General features: G+C 39.7%; 1 long non-coding RNA gene across 2 annotated transcripts; it reads right to left on the bottom strand.

Annotated features, from left to right (window-relative positions):
• Positions 1 to 1,216: 1,216 nt before the first annotated feature.
• On the bottom strand, positions 1,217 to 9,815 carry LOC123499344. Of its 2 annotated transcripts, none has more exons than XR_006672952.1 (3): positions 9,639 to 9,815; positions 7,309 to 7,501; positions 1,217 to 2,758 (listed from the first exon to the last, which is right to left on the bottom strand). It is a non-coding gene; the product is annotated as an uncharacterized LOC123499344 (long non-coding RNA). The 2 variants fall into 2 exon arrangements; XR_006672953.1 differs by lacking the exon at positions 9,639 to 9,815 and adding an exon at positions 7,764 to 7,778.
• Between the last annotated feature and the right edge of the window lie 398 nt (positions 9,816 to 10,213).

Here is a 10,213-nt window from a genome sequence, read left to right as displayed (position 1 = left end):
ACACTTATAGATCCACTGTTTAGCAAGGTTATCATTAGATGGAAATTTATGGTATCTTAGGTTGCTCTCCTTACCAGGTGTACATCCAAATACAGCGCACACTCTTGCTTTACCCATTTAACTATTAATATCGTAATACAAAGCCCGTGAAAAGTACACAATTGCTGATAAAATCTGCCACACGTGAACACACCACCACAACACTAGATGTAAACAATACACATGGTGACGTCAGCGGTTCCAATAATGCCGAAGTGCGTTCACCTCTTAGTCTAATACATTTTGGTGTTTTGTGTCTGCAATAGCATATTTTGGCATTTCACTTCTGGCACCAAAAGAAGAGAAAGGTATGATTACATGATTTTTAGCCAGTGTCGTTAGAAATACATGTTCATGTGCTGTAATTATAAATTTCAGGCATACATATACACATGTACTCATACATTTAAAAACAAAAAACTTAAATATGGAATCACACATACAGTACAACCATGTGTGTGTGTGTGTGTGTGTGTGTGTGTGTGTGTGTGTGTGTGTGTGTCATGTATGTAGTACCTATTTATGTAATATGTTACATCAACTGTTTGTGATGGCAAGCATGGAAAACGTATATAAAAATAAAATCCCTCGGGTAGCTCATTTTCATATAACTTGGAACAGCGCTCCTTCCAACTGCTCCAACTTATTCGGAGGTTACTGTTTATAACAATAAAGGCAGGTCAGTATATTTATAAATATATTCAACCTTGAAATAAAATACATACTAATCATAAAAGTTTCTATTTCAATATAATATAGACAAAAAATAGATATTGATCTATATATCACATTAAGTATATACACAAACGTGATGTTAAAACTTTTACAAATAAAGAGATTGGATATACATATTTGGTTATAATTCTGATAGACTAGACACACACACACACGTAGTGTAGTGGTTAGCACGCTCGACTCACAATCGAGAGGCCCGGGTTCAAATCCCGGCGCGGCGAGGCAAATGGGCAAGCCTCTTAATGTGTGGCCCCTGTTCACCTAGCAGTAAATAGGTACGGAATGTAACTCAAGGGGTTGTGGCCTCGCTTTCCCGGTGTGTGGAGTGTGTTGTGGTCTCAGTCCTACCCGAAGATCGGTCTATGAGCTCTGAGCTCGCTCCGTAATGGGGAGGACTGGCTGGGTGACCAGCAGGCGACCAAGGTGAATTACACACAAGGAATACAAGGAAACATTTTATGTTGCATGAGGGACTACTTAACAGGAAGAGAAATGAGGACTGTGGTAAGAGAAATCTCATCAAGTTGGAGCACAATAACTAGTGGCATACTTTGAAGAATAGATGGGAGGAGATCTAATAAAAATGTATAAGAGAGTAAACCATATGGAAAAGGAAGACAGACAAGACCTGATATCACTGAGAGAAGATGGAGATAGATGGATGAGAGAATACTCCAAAAAGAACATGAAAAGTCAGTGTTTGAGGAACATTCAAAGTTTAGTTATCCGAACCCTGTATTATGCAACTAGGTAAATACACACACACACACAGCTCACTAGGCATCATCCACAACTGTCACTCAGCAAGTGACAAGTGAAGGTTTGGGCCATACTCATAATGCTAATCATAATCTTTTACTAATGACCATATTTGATGGCATATAGGATGCAACTTTTCCAAAAATTTGGCTCAAAAAATCGCCCCGCATCTAAAATGAGACTTCCATTAGGGTGATCTTATCCCAGATGCTCAGTAATGTAGTTCACTATTGGTACTTCTACCTACCTTAAATACATGCATTATGTTATTGCTGGTATTATCATTACCAACATTATTACTTTAAAAACTAATTATCATAGAAATCAAGGCAATCTAACCTGTGAGTCTGTGCACATGTTTACAAATATCAGCTGATTGGAACCTTGACATTGCCATCTGATGGTAAAGAATGACAGCAAGTTCATAATCACAACAAAACACATCAACACCCTCACTGTTATGGCAGCAGAAGGAAAAAACCGAGCTATGTAATCTCCTACATTATGCCATGGGGTGTGGCAATAGAGCAGCAGCAAGGGCTTTTGGGCCATCACCTACAGAAAAAAATTGTACATGCCTAGTGACAGCAAAAAGACAAACTGAAGAGCACAAGGAAAGGATAACATAACTTTCGTTGTGTCTTATATGCCCGTGTGTCCCATATGCTGTCAAATATGGTAGTTGTTCCCCTTTTTCAGCATAAGGGTCTGGAATGTGATGCATTAGTCTCAGCCAAATTCTACACGAGTTCTAAGCCAAATGACACAAATTTTAAACGTTCCCCAAGAGGATAAAGCCAACAATCACAAGTTCAACACATGACTCTTGAGACAATAATGAATCACACACAGACACACACAAATAGAAAATATGAATAAAATCAGTCATTCTTCTTGTCCTGAAGTAATTCTTCAGAAGACTGGTCTGCTACTTTTTTGCCAGAGAAGGGACATGCTGGTCCACCACTCTTTACAGCTGTTCCATCAGATGCTGGACAACTGCCATCTTTCCCACTTTTCTCTGTCTCATGATGGCCCGTTATCTTCTTCCATGGGTTCCAAAACTTTAAAAGCACAGGCTGCAGGAAACGATGCCAGATGAAGAGCAGGACTGGTACAACAATGCAGGGAATACACACCATCTTGCTGCCACTCAGCAACTTCAACCACGATGTAAGTTGATAGGATGTCGGCTGTCTGCTTTAACACTAATATTTCTCTCAAACTGCAAGTTAAAACAACTTACTATAGTCTTTAAGTTTAGAAAACCTGCTGTCGTATTTTCACAAGGAAAATATACAAATTCATGTTGAAAATTCAGGTTGAAAAATACAAGAGACAGTTGGAGGAGAAAATGGAGAGAGTAGTAAAGGAGAAAGATGACTTTAAGGAAATGATCAGTGAGCAGAATGAAAGGTTTGAAAGGGAATGGGAACTGAAGAAAACACAATGGACTGAGTCGAGGGAAGCAGAGATGGTCGGATTACAAGAAATAATTAAAGATCAGTTGAAGGAAGACAAAAAAGAAAGGTCCAAGGAACTGGTTAATGTTATGAAGAATAAGGAAACATTGATAAGAGAAATAGCAGAAAAGAAGAAGTGTGTTAATATTTGGGATGAAAGAACAAAATATAACATATAAGCCTAAGAGAATTAAGGAAGAATTAAAACGGTAAGAGATCTGTTCAAAAATCTAAATGATGATGAAAAAAAGACCTACAAGAAGAAGTGGAAGAGATCCATAGACTGGGTCCGTATAAGGAGGGAGTAAGGAGACTGATTAAAGTAGTACTGAAGTCACAACAATCTGGAGGATATCCTATATAGAACATCAAAGTTAAGAGATAGAAGGTTGTAAAGAGGTGTTTGTGAGAAAAAATAGAAATGAGGAAGAGAGGAGAAGATATAAGGAATTGTTGGAAGAGGCGAGAAGGAAAAATGATGAGCGGTCTGAAGAGGAAAGAGAAAAGTTTTTTTGGAGAGTTATAGGAGAGAGAGTCAGAAAGTGGTATGTGGAAAGAAGGAATGCGGAGGAACCCCTAGAGGGAGCAGTGGGTGGACCGTAATGTATACTAATATAGATGGGATACTGTCAAGTAGATTGGAATTGCAAGACTATATGATGGTGGAGAAGCCTGATATAGTGTGTTTGACTGAGACAAAATTACATGAAAATCAAAGGTAAATTTGGATAATAAATATAATATATGGAGAAAGGATAGAGAGTAAAGGTGGAGGAGGAGTTATGATTATGACGAAGAAATAAATAAATGTGGATAAGGTTTGGTATGGGAAGAACAACGCAGAAGTGATAAGCATAAGGATAAAAAGTGATGGAAAAGAATTAATAATCATGGTGACCTATGTACCTCCTAAAACAAATTCTTGGACATTAAGGAATACGACAATATGATCAAGGATACTTTACAGAGTTTGGAAAGTGTATTATCTGGAAAAAGAAAGGTGATACTAGTAGGAGATTTTAATTGTAAGGAGGTGGATTGGGAAAATCTAGTAAGTGGTGTTGGAGAGGAAGCATGGGAGAGAGATTTCTTAATCTAATGATGGAAAATATGATGGAACAGAGGGTGAAGGAAAATACTAGATATAGAGGAGATGATGAACCGGCTAGACTGGATTTGGTGTTAACAAGAGAAGTGTACCTATGTGGAGATATACAATACAAATGTCCTTTGGGAAGAGTGATCATGTGGTTATGGAAATGCAGATAGCAACAACACAGCGAAGGAAAGATGAGACATACAGGAGTGGTAGATTGAATTATAGAAAGATGGACACAGAAAGTTTGAAAAATTATTTCAGAAAATTAGATTGGGAGGAGATGTTACAAATCAGAGAAGTGCAAAAAAATATGAGATTTTTATGAAATATTATAAAGAAGGAGTTATGAAATTTGTACCAAAGTATAAACCGAGAGAGGAAGGAAGAAAGGATTGGTTTAATGCAACTTGTGTTAAGGCTAAAGAAAAGAGATGTGGCTTGGAAAAGATGGAAAAGAGCAGGAATATACTAAATAAGGAGAATTATAGAGTGGCGAGAAATGAGTATGTGAGGGTAAGGAGGGAGGAAGAAAGAAAATTTGAAAAAGATATTGTAGACAAGAGTAAGGAACATCCAAAATTGTTTTACAGGTTCATAAATGGTAAACTTAAAAGAGAGAGTCCATTGAAAGATTAAAAGGAGAGCAAGGGATAGTAGATGACCCTAAGAATATAGCGGAATTGCTAAATAATAGGTTTCAACAAGTATTTACTAAAGAAACAATGTTTGTAAAGCCTCAGAATGTACAAGGAAATGTGCACATGGATGACATTAAGATACCTAAAAGGAGTTATATAAAATGTTGGAGGAACTTAAAGATGATAAAGCGATGGGACCAGATGAAGTTTCAGGAAAATTATTGAAGGAATGTAGAGAAGAATTGATTGATCCATTATATGATATTATAAGGTGCTCATTAGAAACAGGGAAGTACCAGTAGAGTGGAAAAGAGCTGAAGTGGTGCCCATTTATAAGGGAGGCAGTAAGGAAGAGCCTCTTAACTATAGACCTGTGTCTCTAACAAGTGTGGTCGGTAAGATTTGTGAGAGGGTGATAAAGAAATATTGGATACGGTTCCTGGAGGATCATAAGTTATTATCGGATCATCAATTTGGCTTTAGGAAAGGGAGGTCATGTGTAACAAATCTACTGAGCTTTTATTCAAGAGTGGTTGACAAAATACAAGAGAGAGAGGATGGATGGACTGTGTATATTTGGATTTAAAAAAGCTTTTGACAAGGTACCTCACATGAGACTGCTATGGAAATTAGAGATTTATGGAGGACTGAAAGGAAAAGTGTTAAAGTGGATGGAAAACTACTTGAGATGGAGGGAGATGAGAACGGTAATAAGGGATGCAAAGTCGGACTGGTTGGTGGTGGAGAGTGGAGTCCCACAAGGTTCAGTGCTGGCACCAATACTTTTCCTTGTCTATATTAATGATATGCCAGAGGGAGTAAACAGTTATATTAATTTGTTTGCGGATGATGCGAAGTTGTGTAGGTGTGTGAAGAGTGAAGAAGATTGTGAAATTTTACAGGCAGATCTGGATAAGATTTGGGAGTGGAGCAAGAGGTGGGAAATGGAATTTAATCTGAGCAAAAGTCATGTGATGGAGATGGGAAGAGTGGAAGACGGCCAAGAGGGTCATATAAGATGGGTGAAGAAGTAGTGTTGAAAAAGGTGGAAAAGGAAAAGGATTTGGGAGTGATAATACAAGACCATGGGCAGTTTGAGGCTCATATTGATAAGATGTTTGGAGAAACATATAATTTGATTAGAAATATTGGATTAGCCTTTCATTATATGGATAAAGATATGAAGAAATTAATTAGTACGGTAATTAGACCAAGATTGGAATATGCTGGAGTGGTTTGGTCCCCTTATAAAAAGAAGCATATAAGGAAGTTGGAGAGATTGCAGAGAATGGCAACAAAAATGGTTCCGGAATTGGCAGAAATGACCTATGAGGAGAGATTAAAAGAAATGAATTTGCTTACCTTGGAACAAAGAAGAGAAAGAGGAGATTTAATACAGGTTTATAAACTGTTGAACGGACTGGATGAAGTGGATAATGAGCAAATGATGTTGAGAGAGGAAAATTTAAATAGAACTACGAGATCGCATAGTAAAAAGATAGCCAAGGGAATATGCTTGAAGGATGTGAAGAAATATAGTTTCCCACAAAGATGTGTGGAGGTGTGGAATAGTTTGAGTGAGGAGGTGGTGTCAGCGAGGAGTGTGCATAGTTTTAAAGGAAGGTTGGATGTGTGTAGATATGGAGACGGGGCCACACGAGTATGATACCCAGGCCCTGTAAAATTACAACTAGGTGAATACACACACACACACAGAAATTGGATAAGTGTAGATATGGAGACGGGGCCACACAAGCATAAAGCCCAGGCCCTGTAAAACTACAACTATAAATACACACAAATGCTGTCTGCTGTCACGCGACAGCAAAGTTCTCTCTCTCTCTATTCGTTATCATATTCTCTCTCTGATGATATTTTTCACGTGAAATACAATGAAAATAAAATGAGAAATATATGGTATAATTTTGTTTTTGCGCAAGGGTTCCTTGAGACACGTCATTTATTTTAAGGATTACTCAAGGGGAAAAAGGCTGAGAAACGCTGCCTTATTCCTTACCATACTCTCTCTCTCTCTCTCTGACCAATAACATGGCTTCATATATGTGACGTCAAATCAGCTGGGTGGAGGAGCTGCGAAGGGGGAGCCGGGAATGGAGGCGAACGCGAGGGACGGCTTCTCGAGGACAGTGCCTAAAACCTTCACAGACATATCAAAGTATAGTAAGAACGATACCTAAGCGTGTAAGTGTGATGTGCACAGGGTACAAGTCCCAATTCGGTAGATTTACCCACAGACATATTAAAGTACAGTGAGACTACTACACAATTAGTAGTCATTGGTTACTTCCAGAGATTGTAGATGAATTCGCTGCAGGACTTAGCCTTGTTAATAGGCCAAATATTTAGAATTAGTATATAATGTATTGTGTACTTGTAAGTGTATCTTAAGTACTGATGACGAGGTCGCTGTGCGACTGATACAGGATAACCTGGTGGCCCTTTGTTATCCTATTATTTATGTTGTTATGACTTATCAGGACTCGCTTACGTAAACATTGTGGGTCAGTACGTTTTCATGGCTTTTATCATATTCCCAAGACCAACTCAAGTATACCTGTGCCTAGGCAGCCGCTTGTAATACCAGTAACTCTTCAGCAAGCCTTCCAGTTAATAAAGAAGAGGTGAAAACAAATCTCATTCCACTCGTCAACCTCCAGGTCCAGCACTTTTTCTTGATCTTAATCTTGATCTTGATGTTACAGGTGGCTCGGGATCGCTCCAGAACCAGGCCTTTGGATCGGCTGCTCCTGTAGAGGACAAAAAAGACAAAACATAAAAAAAAAAGAAAAAAAAAGTAGCATTTATCTTCGTTAATGATCCCTACACCTCGCTCGCCACATTCTTTCCAGATACTCCTTCACATCCTCCATCATCCTTTCACTCGTTTCTCTACACAGTCCCATCAGCAACACCATCCATTCCCTTCCTGTCTTCTCCACTCTTTCATTCCTATTATGCCCTAATTCACTCAAGATCACTTGCATCATCTCATGCCTGTCTCTCTCATACTTCTCACACTCCAGCATGATATGCTCCACCGTCTCGTCCTCCCCCATCTGGCACACCTTGCTGCGGGACTCAGACCACCTGTAGTTCCTTGCATTCACATCCATACACTGTGCCCTAGCTCGGAAGAGAAGGTCACCACCCAGGCTGCCATCATACCACCTTTCATACATCGGGGCTTCCTTTTCCTTGTACCATTCCAGGGTACTCTCTCGTTCCATCCCATTCTTCCATATACTCGTATTTAGTTCCACCCACTTCACCTCTCTGTCTATCTCACTCTTCCATTTCCTTGCATCCCATTCAGTTCCTACCCTGCCTCCTCTTGTCACGATCCATTCATGCTCACTTTGATTCCTCCCAGCCATTCTCATCCCCCATACCACTTGTAAACCACTCCTCTCTGTCATTCTCATGCACCTCTTCCTCCACTGACTCCCACTTTCATTCCACAGGTACACCTTCCTCACTATTCTTTCCTCATCCATTCTTTCCAGCCTGACCTTGTATCTAAGTGTGGCTTTAACTAGTCTTTCCCTAAAGGTGCTCCATCCCATATCCCCTCTCAAAGCTTCTATTGCTGTGTACCTTGGAGCATTCAGTGCCATTCTACCTATTCTATTTTGTCCCACTTCTAGCTTGTCAATTTCACTTTCATTCCATGCAATCACATCCATACCATACATTATGCTGGGCACTGCCACACTCTTCCACACCTCTCTCAGCACATCATATTTGCTTGCTCTCATTCTTGCTGCACTCCCCAATCGTCCTACCCACTGATTCACTAAACCTAACTTTTCATTCTTTGTCTTTTCACACCCACTTGGACTCACCCACATCCCCAAGTACTTATATTCTCGTGCCTGATTCATCTCATTCTCTCCAATTTTCCATACTGCATTGCTTTCATCCTCAGACCTATTCACTATCGTCACCTTACTTTTCTCACTACTAAACCTAACTCCAAAGTCTCCCCCATATCCATCCACAACATCTAGTATTCTCTGCAACTCAAGTGCTGACTCACTCATGACCACCACATCATCTGCATAAAGGAGCACACCTATCTTCTCATTTCCCACTCTTACTCCTGCATTCATTCTTCTCAATCTGGCTGCTAACTCCTCTGTATACAAACTGAAAAGGGTTGGTGACAGAATACATCCTTGCCTAACTCCTCTCTCACTCTTCACCCAGTCTGTCTCTGTATCTCCTAATCTGTATTTAGCTTTGGTGTCAACATACGTGCTATGCACTATGTTGATTATTTTTTCACTCAACCCAATCTTTCCTAAGACTCTGACTAACATTTCTATATCCACCCTATGATAAGCTTTTTCTATATCCAAAAAACCTAAATACAATTTGCCCCCCTCCTTTCTTTTTTTCTCAATCATTTCATTTACCACAAACAAGTTATCCTCAGCCCTCCTGTCCACACGGAAACCATTCTGTTCCTCACCTAACACTCCAGCTCGCTCAATCCATTTACACAATCTCTCATTTAGCACTCCACTAAATACTTTACCTACTGTGTTTAATAATGCAATCGGCCTATAGTTCTTCAGTTCATTCTTACTCTTGTGTCCTCCCTTATGCAACAGTCATCCTGCATTCATTCCACATTCTTGGCACCCTCTCTTCCTCCCACACCTGGTTAAACACCTCAATCATCCTGTCAATAACAACCTCCCCACCATTTTTATAAATCTCATATGGTATCCCGTCTCAACCTGCTGCCTTCCCATTCTTCTGCCTTTTCACACATCTCTCTACCTCCTCCTTGCTGATTCTATCATTCAGTTCATCTGCATTCTTCATCTCCAGAGTCACACATCCTTCTCTCACATCAAACACTTCACCTACACCACCCACCTCTTCCCAGAACTGTCTAATTGCCTCCCTGATCTCATTCTTCTCTGTTATAACTTCCCCATTCACTTTCAGACTCCACACCAACATTCTTGATCTGGGTCTTGATCGTCTAACTTGCTGTTGCTGTTGCTGTTTCTTTTTTTGCACATTTATTGCTCACTGACTGACCACTCAACCCTGCGTATGCTTAATAGCTAACTACCCACCCACGTTGGCTCAGTACCTCCTTTTATACAATATCTGTTAGGTCTCGATAATTCTAGGCACTACATTATTAGATCCTCTTAATCTTGGTCACATCGTCATAACAGCCACAGCACTGCAATACACAATAGAAGATTAAACCTTACAGAATAAGGCTGTAACAGGCTTCGCCCACCTGCCAAAGAGAGGCAAGGTGTGTTTGTCAATGGAATTATTTGCCAGATAACGTGATCACTGCTCTAGATTAATTACCTGTCAGCCTTCAAATTAGCCCTTCACGACATTCTTGATGTTACTCTATTCTCCAAGTTTTGTGGTCTTAACCTATATATCGTGTGTGATGCTGTGTGACAATATTATCTATTATATTC

Source organism: Portunus trituberculatus, chromosome 49, assembly GCF_017591435.1.
Source record: "Portunus trituberculatus isolate SZX2019 chromosome 49, ASM1759143v1, whole genome shotgun sequence".
Classification (NCBI taxonomy): Eukaryota; Metazoa; Arthropoda; class Malacostraca; order Decapoda; family Portunidae; genus Portunus; species Portunus trituberculatus.
This window is presented reverse-complemented; position numbering and strand designations above follow the sequence as displayed.